Source organism: Triturus cristatus, chromosome 2_1, assembly GCF_964204655.1.
Source record: "Triturus cristatus chromosome 2_1, aTriCri1.1, whole genome shotgun sequence".
NCBI lineage: Eukaryota > Metazoa > Chordata > Amphibia > Caudata > Salamandridae > Triturus > Triturus cristatus.
Window position 1 is genome coordinate 1077715902 of NC_140581.1, and position 19903 is coordinate 1077735804.

The following is a 19903-nucleotide window of genomic DNA, read 5'->3' on the forward strand; positions in this document are numbered from 1 at the left end:
AAGTCGAATGTTGGATAGGTCTCCCACTTTCCATGGTCAGACGAGTGGCAATAATTTAAATGGTGGTACTCCAAGGTACTTCAAGTGGCGGCTGCCAAACTTGCTCTGAGTAGACCGCGCAGATCCTCGGCATCAAGTGCTCTGAGAGAATTGCACTGGCTGTCAATCAGACCGAGGATTACATTGAAAGCCATGTGCATTGGGCATAAGGCTATACATGGTAAAGGCCCCGTGCTGCTGCAACAATTGATCAAAGCCTATACCACAAGGAGACCCCTCTGATCTATGTCAGCAAATATGATCTGTGTAAATAGATTTCACAAAAACAACAGGGGGTCGTGCTTTCACAGTTCACTTTACGCATATATGGAACAACCTACCTCCTTTTCTTAGATCAGTTACAGATCTACTGAAGTTTAGAAAGGCCTTATAGACCTGGCACTTTCCTAAATAATTGTGCAAGATATGCTCTGTTTGTAGGTACAGCAGCAGGTGTGTTCATCTCTTATGCTATCAGTGCTAGGATACCAGCATGGTGACAGTTTGCCGTCTATAAATATAATTTAATTAACTAATTAAACTCCAATGCTTTCTTTCTTTCTTTCTTTCTTTTTAAATATTCCTATCCCACTCACACAACACATCTTTAGAACGTTGTGAGGCCATCTCCTACGCATCGTGTGGCCATTCCCACATCAAATTAGACAATCTCACTCTCACTTATAAGTGAGGCGGTTTTGGAGTCCCTGACTTCTTTCTCCATTACCACGCTGCTCAATGCCATTATGCACATCGCTGGTACCATCTGGATACACGTACTCCCTATCTCAAATCGGAACGAGATCAGGGAGGACGTTTACCACTCTCATCTCTTGTGACAAAGGCAATCCCTCCAGATCCAACAGACATCCAGACCCTCTCCACCACTTGTTGGGCTTGGCAAAAGCTCCGCCATGTTCTTGGACGGGGAATTCGGTACGCCCCTGCTTTCCCAATGACCAACAAACCATGGCTTCCCCTCACATGTGAAAAGCTGGTACAGCGTACCTTACAGCGTCATGATCTCCATACCATAGGAGATATGTTCCCTGAGGGACATGTCCTCACTCATACAAACAATACCCGTTTTCATGATGCTATGCACATTGATCATTTCATATTACGTAGACTCCACAATACCTTACATTCCTGTATGACCACATCCCTTGGCCCCAGATGAGTTTCCCCCACTTACACTCATAATAACAGACGATGATGGTGTTTATCTGATTTCCAGACTATTCTGTGAATGCCTGGCCTTGAAACCCTATTCCACAAGACGCGCAAGCGAAGCCTGGAGTGCAGATCTAGGCTACATCTTTCCTGATAAAGTCTGGTACTATTGCTGAACCCAAACAAAATATGTGTCTGTTAATCATAAGCATAAACTGATGCATTTTAAGTTCTTACATCAAGAATACACCTCCCCCATACACATTGCTAAATTCAAACCCACACACTCGAAATGCCGGGCACCTGATGAAAACTTTGCACATCTTACCTGGACTTGCCCCCTCATTAGTCAATATTGGAACACCGTTTTTTCTCTCCTCACCACTAGAGGCCTCACAATTCAACCAAACCCTATGATGGCATTACTGAGATACACATGACATCCCTAAGTCCATATGCAGGTTCATCGCTAGACCACTACTACTCACCAAGAGAGAAGTTGCCCTCCACTGGGGCAGCAAACAACCCCTATGCATTCAGTCTGGCTAAAATCCAAGTCTAAATGTGACAACATCAGTCAGGACAATGCAGAACTTCAACCCTCCACATCCAGAACCAGAGATGTCTGGCAGCCCCTCCATGATTGTCTCCTCTCCCTGAACTCTGGCAGCGCTGACTGATACTTACTGCTCCAACGTTATACTATGCACAAACCATACTCCGTTTAACACTGGGTGCATTTCCCCGCCACTCTCCAACTCTCCATCCCTCCCTCATATCCCAACATGTCATCTCATTCCTGCAGTAATATCTGTATATTTCATAACTCAATGTTTATTAAGAGGCCTTATTCTGGATGTTTGCATTACTTATCGAAAATGTATAAATAGAAAAGAAAAATTTTGGGGATAGAAGTTAGCATCCAAACTGATTAAGATCAGAAAGGAGACTAAAACAACTCAGTTGTCCTCATAGTGAGTGGCAGGTAAGAGTTAGATAAAATCCTCCTCTCCATTTCCACTCAAAGGCAAAGTACCATTTATGCCATTTTGTCATGTCCATTTTTAGGTCGAGCCTCGAAGACCTGTTGTATCCTCTTCTATAGGCTTTGGCACAGCCCCCAAATGCCATTGGCTGTTATCTGGGTCATTTACAAATGCTGGCTTGTTAATGGTGCATTTGATTAAATGTCCCTCCTTTGTGGGCTTAGCTCTCTCCCTGGCGATTTCAATAAGAGAAGCTTTTGTTTGGCCATCACACTCTTAGCATGTGATGGCCCCTTCTTACTTCTCCTATCTGGTTTATTTAATTATTTTTATAGTTGGCATCGGCAACAGAAAACCACCTCCTGTAGCTGTTTTTTTTTCCGTGCTCCTATCACATGCCTGCATCTCAGGGCTGCAGTCAGTGCTCGGTCAATAAAGTGTCAAAATATAATGGCAGAAATAAGATACAAATATTTAATGCGTTCTTTTTTTTAAATATCAATTTGCTTTATCCTTTACTATTCTGAACTGTTTTCCAGCGCGTCTTCATTATTTTCCTCTAATTTCCCCCAAAAAGATTTCCTGATTTAACTTGTACTTCCCACTAACCCGCTCTTCCTTTGCTGCTTGGGTAGTGCTGTTTCTTTCTTTGTCCGTTCTCATTGCCTACATACATATTTAGCCCCACCCCTGCCTTCTGCAAACTCTGGGGCATATCAGCAACGAGGCGATAGAAAATTATCACCGCTTTTGCGGCCGTTTTTGGCTGAAAAGCGGAGATAATTTTATCGCCTAATTAGCAAGGTCACGCGAACGCGTGAAACCTTGCTTTAGCGCACAAAATCTTAACGCTCAGCTTTGCATCTCTAATGAGATGCAAAGTGGGCGTTCCTGACCTAACAGGAGAGGAGAAATGTCGCTAAGCGACATTTCTCCTATCATCAAGCTTCACGCTATGAAGCATTGCGGCAAGAAAAGTAGCGATAACCGCTGTTGTCGCTACTTTCCTTACGCCTGCTTCAGGACTGACTTAGCCATGATATCCTATGGAGGGTGGATATCATGGCTAAGTTTGTGAGGCCCTATCAACAAGCTAACGCCGCACTTCATGAGATTATCGCTGGGTTTCCAGCGATAATCTGACATTAGGCAGTTAGCGCTAGGATTTTTATTGATTTTGAGATAAGCGTTGCTAATAGCACGCTATCTCAGCGATAAAAATCCACGCTAGCCGGCGATAATTATCCTAGCGCTAAGTGCGCTTAGCGATAATTATCGCCGGTTGTTGTTGATATGCCCCTCTTTACTTAAATGATCGTTCGGACGGGCACTTGGCAGAGCCAGAACTCCCATATGTCTTTCCCTCTGCAGCCCTAATCATCGCAGTGTGAGCGTGATGAACACTATACTTCAGCCGTGCAACAGCTTTTCACAACTGCCAAAGGTGTTACTTTGGGCACCTGAACCCGTCTGCATGTGATTCATGGAGGTGAGTCTATTGTTTCAGAGCTCGCTGTCTCACGCTCGCCACTGGTTCCAGGTCAAAGAAGTAGGGTCCAGGTGCTGTGCGCACCCAAAGATCCAACTGGAACCATATCAGTATTGCAGGCCTAAGTGCAAGGGAGTGAAAGGCAGAGGCCGGAGGGGGATTTCATTTGCAAAACCGTGAGAGACATCAGATAAAAAAAGAAAATCCAGATCTTGGGTAATGTAATCTGGTGCTCAGGGGCGGCTGGTGACATTTGAAAGTGGCGGGGTGTAAAATGATTACAAAGGAAGCAAACGAACAGTCGCGAGCAGTCGCGAGGGGGGGGTCATACTAACACTAGCAAGATCCTCAGAGAGAAACACATTTCCAGTACTAACTTAAGCAAGATTCCCAGAGAGAAACACATTGTCCACAGTCCACACTAACATCAGCAAGATCCCCAGAGAGAAACGCACTGTCCATACTAACAGCAGCAAGACCCTCAGAGAGAAACACATTACCCCTACTAATTTCAGCGCGATCCCCAGAGAGAAACACACTGTCCGTACTACGACCAGCAAGACCCCCAGAGAGAAATAAATTAATTTGCCCACATTTTATAAACAAAACACTACAAACAAGCCTTATAAAATTAAGAGGAAAACTTACCTGACCGCCTCTGCTCCTGGTCCGCGTTGGCGCCTCTCTGCCCACTTCGAACTGGAACAGCACGTCACGTCAGCACTGCGTGGCAACCCCTCAGCCAATCCTGGCGCTGCTGCAGCGCCAGGATTGGCTGAGGGCACAGTCTACTCTTCGCCCGCCGCCTGCCCATTAGGAGACCGAGGGGCTCCTAAGGGGCATGCGCAAGTCCGTGAAAACACAAGTGCGCACGACTGGGCACGGGCTAAAGATTAGCTCACCATGCCCACTCATGCGCACTTGTGCTGCAGTGCTGCCTGGTCTGACAATGCATGTCAGTGAACATGACGCCGGACCGCCCACGGTCCGACGTCATGCTGACTGACATGCATTGTCAGTTCTCCCCACCCTTGGTGTCTCTGAACTTAAGCAAACTAAGTTCAGAGACACCGAGGGAGCTGCGGGCGTGGGCGGGTGCACCGGTAAATCGCTTCCATGCACGTGGGCCGAGATGGCGCTGTTAAAAACTGCAAAAAAAGAACAACATTGAGAGAGAGGGAGGATTATAAAAGGCACAGAGTGCTAAGAATAAGTTGAGGAAATACCAATTCTGATTAAATAAATTGGCTAGCAGAGCCCCAAACAATTAATTTCTAAATGAGCCTATTTTGGGTAAACTTATTAAAAATACACAAACAATGCTGTTTGAAAATGTCTGCAAGGGTTGCCTCCCCGAGTTACTCTCACGGTTCATCAAGGTTGCTGGCATTGTTGATCAAATATCCCCCTCATTTTAGTGTTGAAAAGTTACCAGGTATGTGGGTCTCAGCCACCCCTTGTCTTTTTCTCATGTGGGAGGATGCTGTAGTGCTTGCTACCAACATCGCTGTGAGTTATTCTGTACTATAGTGCAGCCTCTCAATCGAGCCAAAGGTTTGTGGCCCAGTCGCCCAAGTTCTGTCCTGGATCAGCACCAGAGTTAAAGCTCCATGAGTACAGTTTGCTACCCACAACTCACACCAAGATTTGCCCAGTGGTTGCATTTGCATTGATTACTTTGGCCATTTGGTGACCTTTGGTTAACCAAAAAAAAAACAAGTGAGCAGTGTTGTTCATACAAGTATTAATAAACACTTTTACATTCGGACTACAAAATCCTGCTGAAAATCTTATCTAGTATCACATACACCCATCCCTACTAAGGCTAAGCTAAGGCTGCTGGAAGCTGTGGCAGAAGGCTGACATTTAATAGCACACTAAATGTATTTGCAGCACTTCGGCAACTCTTGCCACTGAGAAATGGTGTCCAAAGTACAACTGAAGACTACTACAGATTGGTGACGAGTAGCAATCCCAACCCAGCTTGCTGTCTTACAGTGTCCACTGACTCCCATGTTATTTGTGTAGCTCATCCTATTGCATAAGCACTATAACAATTCTCATGTTTGTATCTCTGACCTGAATGCACAAGAACCTACTATTGTTGTGCCTGTCTTCATTTCTTTTTACTCTGTAGTTTGCTAATGTAAACAAAGACCCATAATCTTAAATAGCATAGACTTCAAGGGGAGAACAAGCATATAATATTGTGTAGGCACAAATGAACAGTAAAGGATCTGCAACTACAGTTTCTCAACCTGACAAAAAAGTAACATCAGAAATATTGTCTTTTAGAAAATGTGTCACAAAATAACTCTGGCATCTACCCCACGCTACTTCACAAGTATTGTACATTACTCCCCATCTTTTTACACATGCCCCACCACACGTTCTTCCACCTCTATCCTGCAACAGCCGCCACATCTACTACATGTACTGCTACATGTATTTAAAATATGCTCTCTACTCATAGGCCATTACCCCATTTCTGTTCTACACAGCTACCCACATTTATCCCATGTGTACACACACCTATCCCACAAGCCAATTCTTCTGTTTCACACGTGATCTCACACATCTGTTCCACAAGCCTCACATGTGATCTCGCACATCTGTTCCACAAGGGAGTCTATCCTATTACACAAATAACAACATATGACCACAATTGCTTTAAGGCAAGTACTTCTCAATGCAGTACTATAATGTGCCTATTAGTGTCAAAGCCTCCGTGTTAAAGAACCATAGATGTGCACCCAGGATAATATGCTGCATTGCTAAATACTTATAAGGTTCCGAAGGCGAGATCAATTGCACTGCAAATGCTTGTTAAACCTGAGTCCAACTTTCGGGCTGTGAAATGAGGAATAATGTACAAAAGAAGTCACTGTGGCTCTTATTTGTGCATGGTATCCCCTTGCACTGTTTTCAGGTGGTAAAGTGAGCTAAAGAATGGTGATGGATTCAACCCAGATCTGTGACTGGGGGTAGATATATGAAACTTTTCAGTGCTCGGTCCACCATCTCCTTGTGTTTGCAGTGTTTTCAGTACAACATTCTCTCAAAGGGTCTTATTACTAGCTTGTTGGTAAATTTCAATCACTGTGAAATTAGAGGTGTGCACAAAAATCGGAATCACAAGTTGTTTGACAATTATCACACCCTAGTTGTTTTCTCCAGACATATTATAGCAGGTCAAACCTTCTACAATATATCAGGGAGAAACATGCTTCGAAATAGGCAAAACATGCAGAACTTGGAATGCTAAACACCAAGGGGCCTATTAACAAAGGTTAACTTACACGTGAGCATATCTATTTGAGAAAGGGACTGATTGTCCCATATAGTTGTCCTGAGACATCCCTCCCACTTGCCCGTGCTGTGTAGGCCCTTTTATATGTTATATAGGCCTTTGTTAAATTGACCGTGGCTCTGCCATTTTAGTGCATCGCAGGCTGATGGCAGGTCTGACCCAACTCTGACCCAACGCAGATTCAGTTCCTCTTTCTGCGAAGCTTTCTGCCTCCAAGCTGGTAGCCCCCACCCTACCCGGTCGGTACCAAAAGTTCAGCATCCTCTTGACACTTCAACATACAGTAAGCTGCATCCTGGCATAGCACTTGCTTCCTGGGCAGGTTTCCCGCATTTCAGGAAGTGGCAACCGCAGAGCTTAAGTTGAGAGGATTTATGTATGTATATATTCGATTTGAACACAATATCTGTTTGTATTTTTCGCTTTTGCGCACAATGTCTACTTATAGTTTCTGCTTGCTCTGTGTAATTTACGACAAGCGATTGGCCTGAGAAACTGACCTTTTCACCTAGTTCATTGTCAGCATTAAGTGGTAAATGACGACATGTCTGGTGAAATTCTGCAGACGAGGTTTATTTTTGGGTAAGAGTTGCGTGCGAAGCAGCCCAAAATTTAGTATATAAGGAGAGCACGCAGACACCTTAACGGATTACCTCGCTGTCTGTATGTAGGTGACAGACAGATTCCGTAGGTTTCCCCAAGAGTTCTTAGGGGCTCTTGTGTTTGCTTCTGCGCCTGCTTAGCATTGTGTTGTGTTCACCTATATGAAATGTACTGTTATGCTTAGTGTCTTTTTTATTTGATCAACATGTATTTGTTTCATTCAAAATTGCAGGAATGCTAGCTCTAGAGTAGACGTGAGAGTTCCTAGGTAATAGAGTTCTTGTACTCTGAAACATATCTCCTAGGTATAACTTTTCTCTTAAAATGCTTTCCTTCTCTCAGGCAATCTGATACGGAGAGAATGGACATGTGATTATATGAATTCTGTATTTTGTGTCTCTGATTTGCGGTTTCTTTGAAGTTGCATCTTCTCATTAAACTGCTATTGTGTTCTACCTCAAATTCCATGTCTCACATGTCTGTTTTCTTCAATTCTAGAGCGAGCGTTCCCAGGCACCCCTGCCCAAATTAAGGTGCCCCTTTTGTCCCTGACTCACTCTCCTGCCCAGTTCTGTGGTAGCTCCCGGGGCTCTGAGTACCGCCCCTAGCTTCCTTGTCCTGTAATAAATCCTCCCTCCGACATTTTGGTGCCGTGACTCGGATTAGCAGTGCCTGCAGACGGGGGCAGTAACGGCTGGGTTCGAGGGGACGCAGACTGAGCACTCGTGACTCCTTTCTGGCTGAAGCCTTTGAGTACAAGCACTCGGGTGAGTACTATGACTACCTGACGTGAAGTGACGCTTTGGTAACGGTTTATGAAAGGAGCGCTTGTGAGGCTTCTGTGTTTTTCTCGGCTCTCAGTTCTTTCCTGTCTCCTGTCTTGGTTGGCCTCGCTAAGGACGTTTTTTTTAACTGGGGAGGCTTGTGTGTGCGACATGGAATTCTGAGCTGGACAGTACGGTCAGGAAGTTGTTGGTTTATTGTTTCCTTTATGTTATATATAGATGTGTGTGCTATTGTTTTTGCCTTGAGTGCCCGGAGGAGAAGGCTGCGTCTTGCGCCTTTCACGGGCTTATTTAGCTCTTTTTTTAGTATTACATTTTACATTTTACATTTTTTACATTGGTTTTTGTAGGAAAACAGGCATAGAAGAAAGACAATAAAAAAGTAAAAAGAATAAGGGATAAGGAGAGGCTGGTTATGTCTGCAGTCTTTTCAATGCTATTCTTTTTGGTATAGCTTGCTGTTGGGTCTCTCTGTATATAGTGAAACAGAGAGCGCCTCTTTACCAGGGGGCTACGGGTCGGCCTGGTAGAAGAGAAGGAGAGATACGATTTACTATCGTATTCTTTCAGCAATAAAAAAGTGCTCCACCGAGTGCTGTGTGGATACAGTGGAGGCTCTCCTACATCAATACAAGGTAGGAAAGAGGTTGGATATTGTCGGTCCACTTAGCTACTGGATAACGGATATCGCCTGGTTTATGAGGATTTTAAGAGGTTCCCCGGGTTGGTTTATTGGATGTTATGAGTTTTTGGTAGTTCTGTGACAGTTTCCCTTTTGTGCGTGCGCCATTTGTAAATAGAAAGCACGTGTTCTATTCTTGTCCTTCAGAGGGCAAGGTATGCAGTCATTGTCTGAGAATAGACACTCTGAACGTGCCTGACTTACTTCTTTCGTGAAACACATGTAGAATTTCATGACTGCATGACTTCAGGTTACCGTCTGATAATGCATACAGAGGCTCATTAAAGTGAAGCAATTGCACTTTATTGTGGTTGGTGCTTATATGGGCACTGCAGTAAGGGTCACTGACTGACACAGAAGCTGCTTTTAGTAAGGCCATATTTACGTGCACAGTTATTTTGTTATTTGTATTTTTTTTGATGATATATTTTATGATATGCAGATTTGATGATATGTTTTATGATATGCAGATGTATATTGAATGTATAAGGACATGATGTTAAATTGATGTTGACTGGTCTGTATCGTTTTTATTAGGATAAGACCCGCTAGGTAGGGTTATTATTGTAACAGAAGATCACTGTCAAATGTAGAAGATTGGTTTGTTAGTGAGATTCAATAACTAGGGAGGAATGTCAATGCTTTTCTGTTGTTTGTACTCCCACATGTATTGATCTGCCACTGATAACCGTAGTGATTTTCGTTTTATTGAAAGTTTTGTGTTTTGTATTTGGAATGTTTTTGCGCCACAATTGTTACAAGTATATTATTTAGTGCTGCCTTTTTTTCCAAACCATTGAACATTTCTAGTGCTGCTAACATTAACTAGGTGTCACTAAGGTTTGAGGTACAGCATAGGTACACAGATGAATAGAATATTTGGTTACAGAACTTATAGAACCGCAGACACCATATATGTGCAAATTTCTATGATAGTGCCAGGATTAGAAACACTGACTGAGGTCACTAGCTCCTGGCCCCGTAACCCCCTGCGAAGCAAGGTCCTTCATTATTGCCTTGGTGAACATCCTGGTGCCCTGCAGTTTCCTGACTTCTCACCAGAAGGAGTCTATAACGGTCCAGATAAACGGGAGATTAAAGAGGCATTTTATTTAACCATTAAAGAGGCATTGGGGGACGAGCTGATATATGATCACCCTGACTACTGACACATAAGGAGAGCAGTATATATATATTTATTAATATAGAGTACTAAGGGATACAGATGAGCAATAGTGAACATCAGTCAGTTGGGATAGTTCTGCACATATTAAATGACAGAATAATAGCGGTGCACAATCCTGGCGAACAGACTATAGCAACTTTTGGGAGGCGACAAAGTGCCTTGATAGCCAGAGCGTGGAAGTTGCTGGGAATCACACTAGCACATGGCACTGAGGTAAAGGTATCTTCACTACATCTAGTGCAGCTGCACCTCCCAGTGCCTACCTATAGACCCATTACCCTGAACCCAGACCCTGTACTTGAGCTGCCACAGAGCACCCCCTCTGTGGAAGACGCTCCAGATACACTGCAGCCGCCACTAGTGTCCCCTCCGACGCCGTGTGCTGCTAGAGACTCCTCCACGGCATTAACCCAGCTGGGGAGCCCTGATCTCGCTCACCAAGAATCACTTACACCATCCCCTCTATTCACACCGTCTCCTCCAGGCGACAGCCACCTGGAACAACAGGAAGGGTCACAAATCACACAAATCACTAGCGACGTATTAGGCTGTGAACAGCACAGGATATTGTTGCAGGCACTTAACGACCCCAACTTACCCCTGGTTTGTGAGCATCACGCCCAGCAGCTGCATGTGCAGCTGCAGCAGCAGCCCTCATTAAGTATCATAGAGCAGTTACAGGGACGCCCTTCTATAACACATTACCCATTACTGTGGGGATACTTACAGAACCGCCTGTTACCAAAAGAATAACATTGTTTATTTGTGGTCAGAAATAAGTCAACCCACACAATACCCTAGGGTATAAATAACAACACATCTGTGGCAGGTTGATAGGTGACACCCAGTGGAGGTATACTGTTATTTCTGAATACACACAACGCTAGAGAATAATGGCAACACCACTAGAACACGTGATAAAGAATTTTACTACTCAGGGGAAGCGTATTAGAAAACATTGTGGAGAGCTGCACAAGCTCACACAGACTATGCTACACCCTTGGCCAAAAGAGGGTACCTTCGATAGGGCAGTACTAGATCATGCTCAAACGTTCCTGGAGGGGAAGTACTCTGGGAACAAACTAGATAAACGTAAAGAAACCCTAGCTCTGTGGAGAGTCTTTAAGGACAATGATGAAAAGGCCCCAGTACCTACCGCACCGCCACCAGCCTATGACGCAGATGGCATGTATACAGAGCGAGTTGTTAAGGCTGACTTAGAGCCTAATTTAAATGAACAGGCAGCTGTAGGACACGAGGATATTTCTGCTTCAGATCCCTCAGAAGATTCACCAAACAGCATGCCAGGGAATGCGCAGGGCCAGGTAACACTAAGCTCCCAAAGTCCAGGGGTGCAGTGTGCAACATCAGGAATGCCAGGTCAGATTGATGCGCTATTCACAATAAAATTGACACCAGCACCCAACTCTGCAGCTCACCAGCAGGAAGAGGGCTCAGAGAGTGATGGAGCCTCTGGTGACTCACAGCACAGCTCCCACTTGCCGTTTCCTAGGCCTAACCCTACAGCGCCTACATTTGTCACTGACAATAGCGAGCCCTTAGAGACAAGGACTAGACACTATGGCCCATTCCTCTCCCCTGGCCAGCAGCATAGCAATACACAGGCACACCATAACGGGTGGCGACCCCTTAACATAGGTCCCAAGCGAGAGGAAGAGTACTTGCTTCAATTCAATGGAAGAAACAGAGATAGTGAACAATTTCGCCCAGAAATAATCACTGAGGCGGACATTAGTAGATGGAGAACAGAGCACAACTTACACCAAGGAACAGATAGAGAATCAGGGGACACATCACACGAGCAACATTCAGGGAGTCCTACTGGCCACCCCGCAGCAATACAGCGGTTATCATTACAAGTGGACAGGGTAGAGGATCAACTCACTGAACTAATGGGTGGCTTAGGCCAATTTAGAAGAAGGCAGCCACCAACACTAAGTGAATTGGCTGGAGCTGCAGGCCCGGTGGGTTCACGTAGTGGTGGGGTCCCAATGATCCCCCCACAGCAGGAGCCATGGATAGACTTCCATCAGGAAGTCCAAGGCATAGCCCCAGCCCCACCTCAGAGTAACCCAGCAGCTCCTCTGATGATCAACCCAAGCACACCGCAAGCTCTGCCAACAACTGTCACGCCCCCATCTATACACATACCTCAGGTAGTGCCTCCAGTAGTCACACCACGCAGGCCAGATGCACAACAGATGGACCTTGATAATCTTGATCTACCAAGTGTGCTCGAACGGGCAGAAACAAGATGGAGAAGGCAGAGAAGGACAGAGAGAGAGAGACTTGCAGTGCAAGGTAGCCATGGGCGGCCTGATGACATCCCACAAGATTATGATGTATCAGGTACTGCAACGCTAAGAACAACAAGATCTAGAACTCTGCATCACATGGCCCCTAACAGGCCATTGCCGTCAACGACCAATGGTCTGACGCCAAATGAGATAGTGATACTTGGGGAAGGGACTGACTATTATGTCAATCCATTCTCAGATAATTTAGCAGGTTGGACAGAAGCTAATGCACCTCAAATGAATGTCTGGCCTCGGGATGGGTCATTTGAACCAGAAGACATGGCCACAGCTGAGGAATGTATTCTGCAGGGGGCAGGAGATGACGATTGGGATTACGATTACATGAGCAAGGGCCTAAGAGTTTGGCAGAAATACGCACGTAGATATGACAACACAAGGCCCACAGGGGTGACACGCCAGCTACCCCTGTTATTTAAAAATGTTAAAGATCCCCCCCTTTATGTTCCTTGGTCACTAATGGACAAGGACAATTTAAAGAAACAACTCCCACCCCTCACAGAGGGTGCTGGAAAATGGATACAGGCCTTTGAGAAACACACTGCAGGTGTTCCATTGGCTATTGGAGATGTAAAAAGTCTGCTCACCTCCTTGATTGGAGAGGATGCAGAGGATATGTTCACACGCATTGACACAAGACTGTCTACCACTAATACACAGTGTGACGGTAACCCCTTCAATAAGATTAGATCACCCCTATGGAATGAATTGCGTAGGAAGTTTCCTGACGTTCCTGACATCAGCTCTTTGATGTCACAGACAATGCAAAGCAATGAAGATCCAGCACAGTACATTTCACGAATGAAGGAGAAATGGCATCAGGAATTGGGAGAAAAATGGGATGTGACAGGGGGTAATTGTAGGTTCTTTTACCACACAGTAAAGAAGGGACTGCCCACTGCAGTACAGGACAAATTAGATGGAATAGTAGCCATGGAGTGCAAACCATGGCCAGAGATACAACACCACATCATTCATTTTTGCAAAAAGGAGCAGGAACAGGAGAAGAAAAGGTTGTTAGCTATTGAGAATGCAGCAGCTAAATTAGTGCAGCAAAAACTTAAGAAAAGGGAGACCCCTGATACAATGATGGTGGCTTCACCAGTGAGTCAGATGACTGCTGTCACTAATTTCCCACAAGATGCCCAGACTGCACTAGGAGGTAACACACAAGTAGCTGCACCAAACCTACAGGCACAGCCCTTCAATAATGGTGTGCAACAACAGGCATACACCAATGAGCAACAACAGCAGTATTATGGTAATGAGCAAATGAGATATGCAAATACTGGGATGCGGGGGAGAGGTAGAGGATTAGGCTTCCAAAGACCTGCGCCACAGCCAGGAGCACGAGTGTGCTACTACTGTCAGCAACCTGGACATTATGTGAGGGAATGTCATATGAAGATGCGGGATGAAGGGAGGTCAGTAGGTAGAGGAAATACACAACAAGCTCAAGTGCCAGTACAATACTACCAGCAGCAGCAGCCGCTGCCGCCTCAAGCAGTATATTCCTATCCTTCCCCTTCCCCAGCACAGCAGCCAATGCTGCAGCAGGTACAATTACAGACACCTGTGATAGCCCAAGTGCAGCCCCAGATCCAACAAGCACAGCCACAGCTACTTCAGCCACAGATGCCTGTGTACCAAATGGTGCCACAGACGCAAGCTCCTGTGCCTCAGGGAGCCACGATACTGCCCACCACCAATCCCTTTTCACAGGGCACCATCCAGCAGTACCAGGCTGGAGGATATTCAAGTTAGGACAGCCCACAGACAACTCTAGTGTGTCCCGTGTTATCGTGCCTCACAAATATCAGAGAGGACCCAGTTGTGTATGTCACGATAAACAACAAAACTTATAGTTTTATGGTTGACACAGGTGCTACGTTTTCCTGCATCAGGGAAGGAGCACTGCCCATCTCCAACCAGAGCGCAGACACACAGGGTTTCTCTGGGGCAATAATAAGGGTCCCTTTTACCAAACCAGTACCAATGGAAATAGGAGGTAAATGTATTCAGCAACGCTTGCTCTACTCAACACAGTCCACAGTGAATCTCTTGGGACGAGACCTCATGGCCAAATTAAATATGACAATTAGTTTTAAAGAGAACGGTACAATGACTTGTTCCATTCCTGGTACATCGATGTGCAGGATGATGGCTGTCACTGTGGATTCCTCCCTGAGAGATGAGATAAGAGCCCGCCCAATGGATGAGCAAGCATTCTCCACAGCGGTACACATTGTTGTTGCCAATACACCAGAGATGAATGGGCGCACCGTCCAACTTCCCAAAGAATTCCTTTTTCGTCCACAGTCACAGAACATGCCTGTGCCTGACAAAAATATGATCCTAGGAATACACTGTCTTGAAATAACACCCACGTATGGAGCTTTCTTAGCACTAGACGACAATGCCCACACATGGGCCTGTGTCATTTTCATTGAACCTAGACATCAAGTAAGGAATATTTCAGATCACCAACTGTTTGGAGATCCTGAGGAATATTCCAAAGTGGAGATTATTTATCAAAATCCAGTGCCTTTGACGGTGACAGTTGAGATTAGAACTCCAACACCGCCCGAAGTACTCGATGCTACCCGTGACTCAGACTTAGCTCAGGTACCAAGCATTCTTTGGACAACAGGTCCCAATGATGTGGGGCTCATTAAATCAGCTGCGCCATTCAGGGTAACACTGAAACCAGGTGCCCTTCTACCCAGAGTGCGCCAGTACCCTTTGTCTAGGGAAGCAGAGGAGGGAATTGCCCCTACCATACAAGCGCTGCTACATCAAGGTGTGATATACCCCTGTATCTCGCCGTGTAACACGTGCCTTTTTCCGGTGAGGAAACAGAAGACTAATCAATGGAGATTAGTGCATGACCTACGCTCAATTAACAGCATAGTGATCCCAGAGTTTCCCATCGTCCCAGACCCTTCAGTGATACTTACCAACATCCCACCTGACACTAAATACTTTTCCGTCATTGACCTGAAGAATGCATTTTTTAGTGTCCCTCTACACATAGACAGCCAGTTCTTATTTGCTTTCTCGTTCCAAGGTAGGCAATTCACATATAAAAGACTGCCCCAGGGGTACTGTGAGTCCCCCAGTGTATTCAACAGAGTTGTCAAAGATGACTTGTCAAATTTCCAATGTGACAGCACCTTGCTACAATATGTTGATGACATACTCCTCTGTAGCACCACTGAGCAGCAGTGCCGACGGGATACAGTTGCTCTGCTTACAACATTGGCACAGAGAGGATACAAAGTAGACAAACAGAAACTCCAATATTGTCAGGAAGAAGTACAGTACCTAGGACAGCTGATCTCAGCATCAGGGAGAAAAGTTACCCCAGGAAGAGTAGAGGCAATAAGAAGCACTCCTGAACCCCAGTCAGTTAAGGACATGCAAAAGTTCCTAGGACTAGTGAACTACGTTAGACAATGGGTTTTTGACTATTCCACCATCACTGCACCACTCCTGACAGCTGTCAAAACGGCCAAAGACAGGCATAATAAGATTGACTGGACACCTGAAATGACGTCAGCCTTTGCCAAATTGAAAGATGAGATTACAAACGCACCTGTGTTAGGCTCTCCTGACTACACAAAAGAGTTCTATCTATTCACTCACTGTAATGGACAGGTCATGACAGCAGTCCTCACCCAGAAGTACCCCATGGGCCACAAACCCGTTGCATACTTCAGTGGCATGTTAGATTCGGTAATGAAAGGCCATTATCCTTGTGAGCAGGCCTTGTCAACCGCAGCATTTGCTGTTGAGAAAAGCACCCCCATAGTCATGGGGTCCCCTTTGACACTGTACACTGAGCATGCAGTATTCGCAGTGATACAAAAAGCTAAAACAACTCTTACTACACAAAGAGTGTCAGGATATGAAGTGATACTGTCATTACCATCCTTGAAGGTTGTTAAATGTCATACTGTGAACCCTGCCACGTTCTTTGTTCATCCCATTGCCACCACTGATGATGACAGTCATGACTGTGCCACATATTGTCCAGATGAGTCAGGAACAGCGAAAGAAGACCCGTTGCCAGATAGTGTAATTTACTTTGTTGACGGTTCCTCTACCATTGATCAAGAGACAGGAATAAGATACACAGGTGCTGCAGTGGTCAGAGCACAACAGAGAGACTCCTCTGACTCTCTAGACATCGTACAGCAAATAGCATTGCCATCACATTATTCAGCGCAGGCAGCAGAGTTGGTAGCTTTGATTGCAGCCCTCAAACATGGAGCTGATAAGAGGATTACTGTATACTCAGATTCTGCATATGTCACCACAACAACACATTCCAGCATCCTGAGATGGAAAAGGCGTGGCTTCCTTAAAACTGATGGCACACCTGTAATGCACAAACAGTTACTTGAGGAACTAATAGATTCATTAACATTGCCAGCAGAAGTGGCTGTAGTAAAGTGTGCTGCACACACAAATGGCCAAGATTTTGTTTCCAGAGGAAATGCCATGGCAGATTGGGCTGCTAAAGCAGCTGCCAGAGGGCCCCGACCTGCACCATCTCAAGTGACAGAGCAAAATACCTGTGCCCCCATTCTGTTTGCTCAAGATGCATCCGTCATAGTACAGGTAGATACACAAAGTACAGTAGATGACACAAGTGAATCGTTGCTCTCAGATACCCCTGATCCAACACTTCCATACACTATAGATGATACACAGCAATATGATATCATTGCACAACTACACCTACGAGAGATACAGGAGAGTGCCCCTCCTGAAGAGAAAGAGCTATGGAAGAAGAGAGGAGTGCAACAAGATGTCTCAGATTTCATTTACAGACAGACAATGACAGGGAAGCCAGTTATGCCACAGGCACTATTACAAGTAGCGCTCACTCAGTTACACCTTCCGACACATGTCCCTCGTGATATCATGTCCACAACTTTGCAGACAGAGTGGTTCATCCCCAATGCATATGAGCAGATACAACTCTTCGTTCATCAGTGCCTCATTTGTCAACAATATTCACCTAACCCAACTATGAAGACAGTTGCCTCAACAATACCAAGGCCCAAAGGTCCCTTTAGAGAACTCCACATTGATTACATAGACATGATTGACAGATGCAACAATTACAGGTACCTCATTGTAGTGGTATGCCCATTTTCAAGGTGGATTGAAGCTGGACCATGTGTCCATTGTGACGCAAAGGCCGCAGCTACTTTTTTGCTTCGTGAGGTCATATGTCGCTGGGGATTACCGGATGCTATTCGAAGTGACAATGGCCGCCATTTTTCAAATGATATCTTTGCCATAATTACCTCAATGTTAGGAATAAAACATAAGTTGACATCAGCCTATCATCCACAAAGCAATGGTATTTGTGAGCGCCTTAACGGCCTGCTCAAAGCCAAAATCAGTAAGATAAGTGCCACAATTGGAAAGAAATGGCTCTATTGCCTTCCCATTGCTCTGTTCACACTCAGAAATGCTCCCAGTTCTGACCATCACCTTACACCTCACCAGCTTGTCACGGGCAGATCAATGAATGTGGTTGTTCCCTCCACCAGACCTAAAGTAGACACTGAAATGTCTTCTGAGATTGTGAAAGCTGAACTGTTTGATTACTTGTGTGCACTAACTCGTGCTGCAAAGTTCCTTTCTATTCAGATATCAAGGACACAGAACAAGGGCTCTATTTCTGATGAACTTCCACCTATTTGCCCTGGGACAATAATCTTCGTAAAGAAAAAAGTCCGGAAGTGGAAAGATCCTAAATTTGAAGGACCCTATCAGGTCATAGACTCTTCACCCACTGCAGTCCGAATAGCCGAAAGGAAGGCATGGATACATCGGAGCCACGTGAGGATCCACCCGGCACCATCCCAGGCCTGAACTATGGACAAGAGGAGGGCATCATGTTTCCATGGTCTAACCAAGAGAAGGAGTATGAAGATCGCATGGCCATCTATGGACTGAGACACAGTAACAGACGTTCCTCGTTTTCACTGAAAAAGATATGTACAGTAATTGGTATTCTCTTTGTTGCATTTTTGATTGCAGTAATTGCATTTGATTGGGTTGTGGTGTATCCAGAGAGAAGGGGAGGTACAGCTAGCGATGTTAGATCCACCCTAGGACAACCCCAGTCTGAGACGCTTCCTGACACCTATGCACCGCCCACTCTGGTACCATCCACACCGCCTGCTAACCCAACAGAATGGGATATGGTACTGGATATCACCTTGAATGCCCATGTGCCAGATACTCATAAAAAGGCCCGCCAGAACAAGCGAAGTGTTGGGAGTGAATTGATTGTCAGAGGCATAAAGGCACCTGCCAGGTATACGCCACGTAACACTCACAAGCAAGCAGTGGCCCCGCCAGTAGCAGACTGGGTTAGTAAACTTCAGGACACAGTTGTGTTCACCTATGACCAGCATTTCATGCCTGGTTCCCCCTCCCAGCGCACTGATAAGATATCAGAGGATAATGGGGTTCACAATGCACTATTTGACAACATGTGGTATAGAGACATGAGGGAGGTCGGGAGGAAGGTCACGAATGAATCCTGCTTTGTGTGCTCTCACATCCCTCATGCTGTAGGCGCAGACAAATTGATATTTCCCAGAGAAGTGCCACCACCCACTGCCAAATGTCTCCTACATCTGTTTCTTTGTCGCATACATGGTCAGATACAGCTCCACTCAGCCACAATAGATGGTGTGTTTGTGAATGCTACAGAGTGGGATGACAAGTATGTTACATTTACAGTGATAACAAATCCATCAGAGTATGAAAGGAGGATAGAGGCTTACCGTGGTATGGAAATGCCCATCGGCCTGTTGGAGGTCTGGAGATACAACTTTAGGAGACTAGGGTACTTCGCCTTCCCAACACCCCCGTCAAAATGTCACTCACCAGTGCATCGCCAAGCCTACCATAATGATTCCCAGTGCCCTTGTCAGTGGAGGCCAATATTGCGCCTGCAGGCCAACATTTATTTTAACGGCAGGTGGAATGGCCCACATGACTTGGTATGTAAGGCAGCCTCCTTAGGGGATGCAATTGTGAAGGAAAACGACACACATCGTGTTGATAAGAAGATTGGGGAGGAGTGCGCTGAGATATGGGCACAAGAGACTAAAAGATACACTTTCAATGAGGGTACAAGATACCAACCAAAGAAAGCATACAAGCTAAAGTCTCCTCTCCTTTGTTTCCTAGGTAATGGAACGATCTCTGTGGGCCGCAACACAAACTGCAGCAGCACAATTTTTAATTCGGACCTTCAGTACGGCACCTCCAGCCTCATGG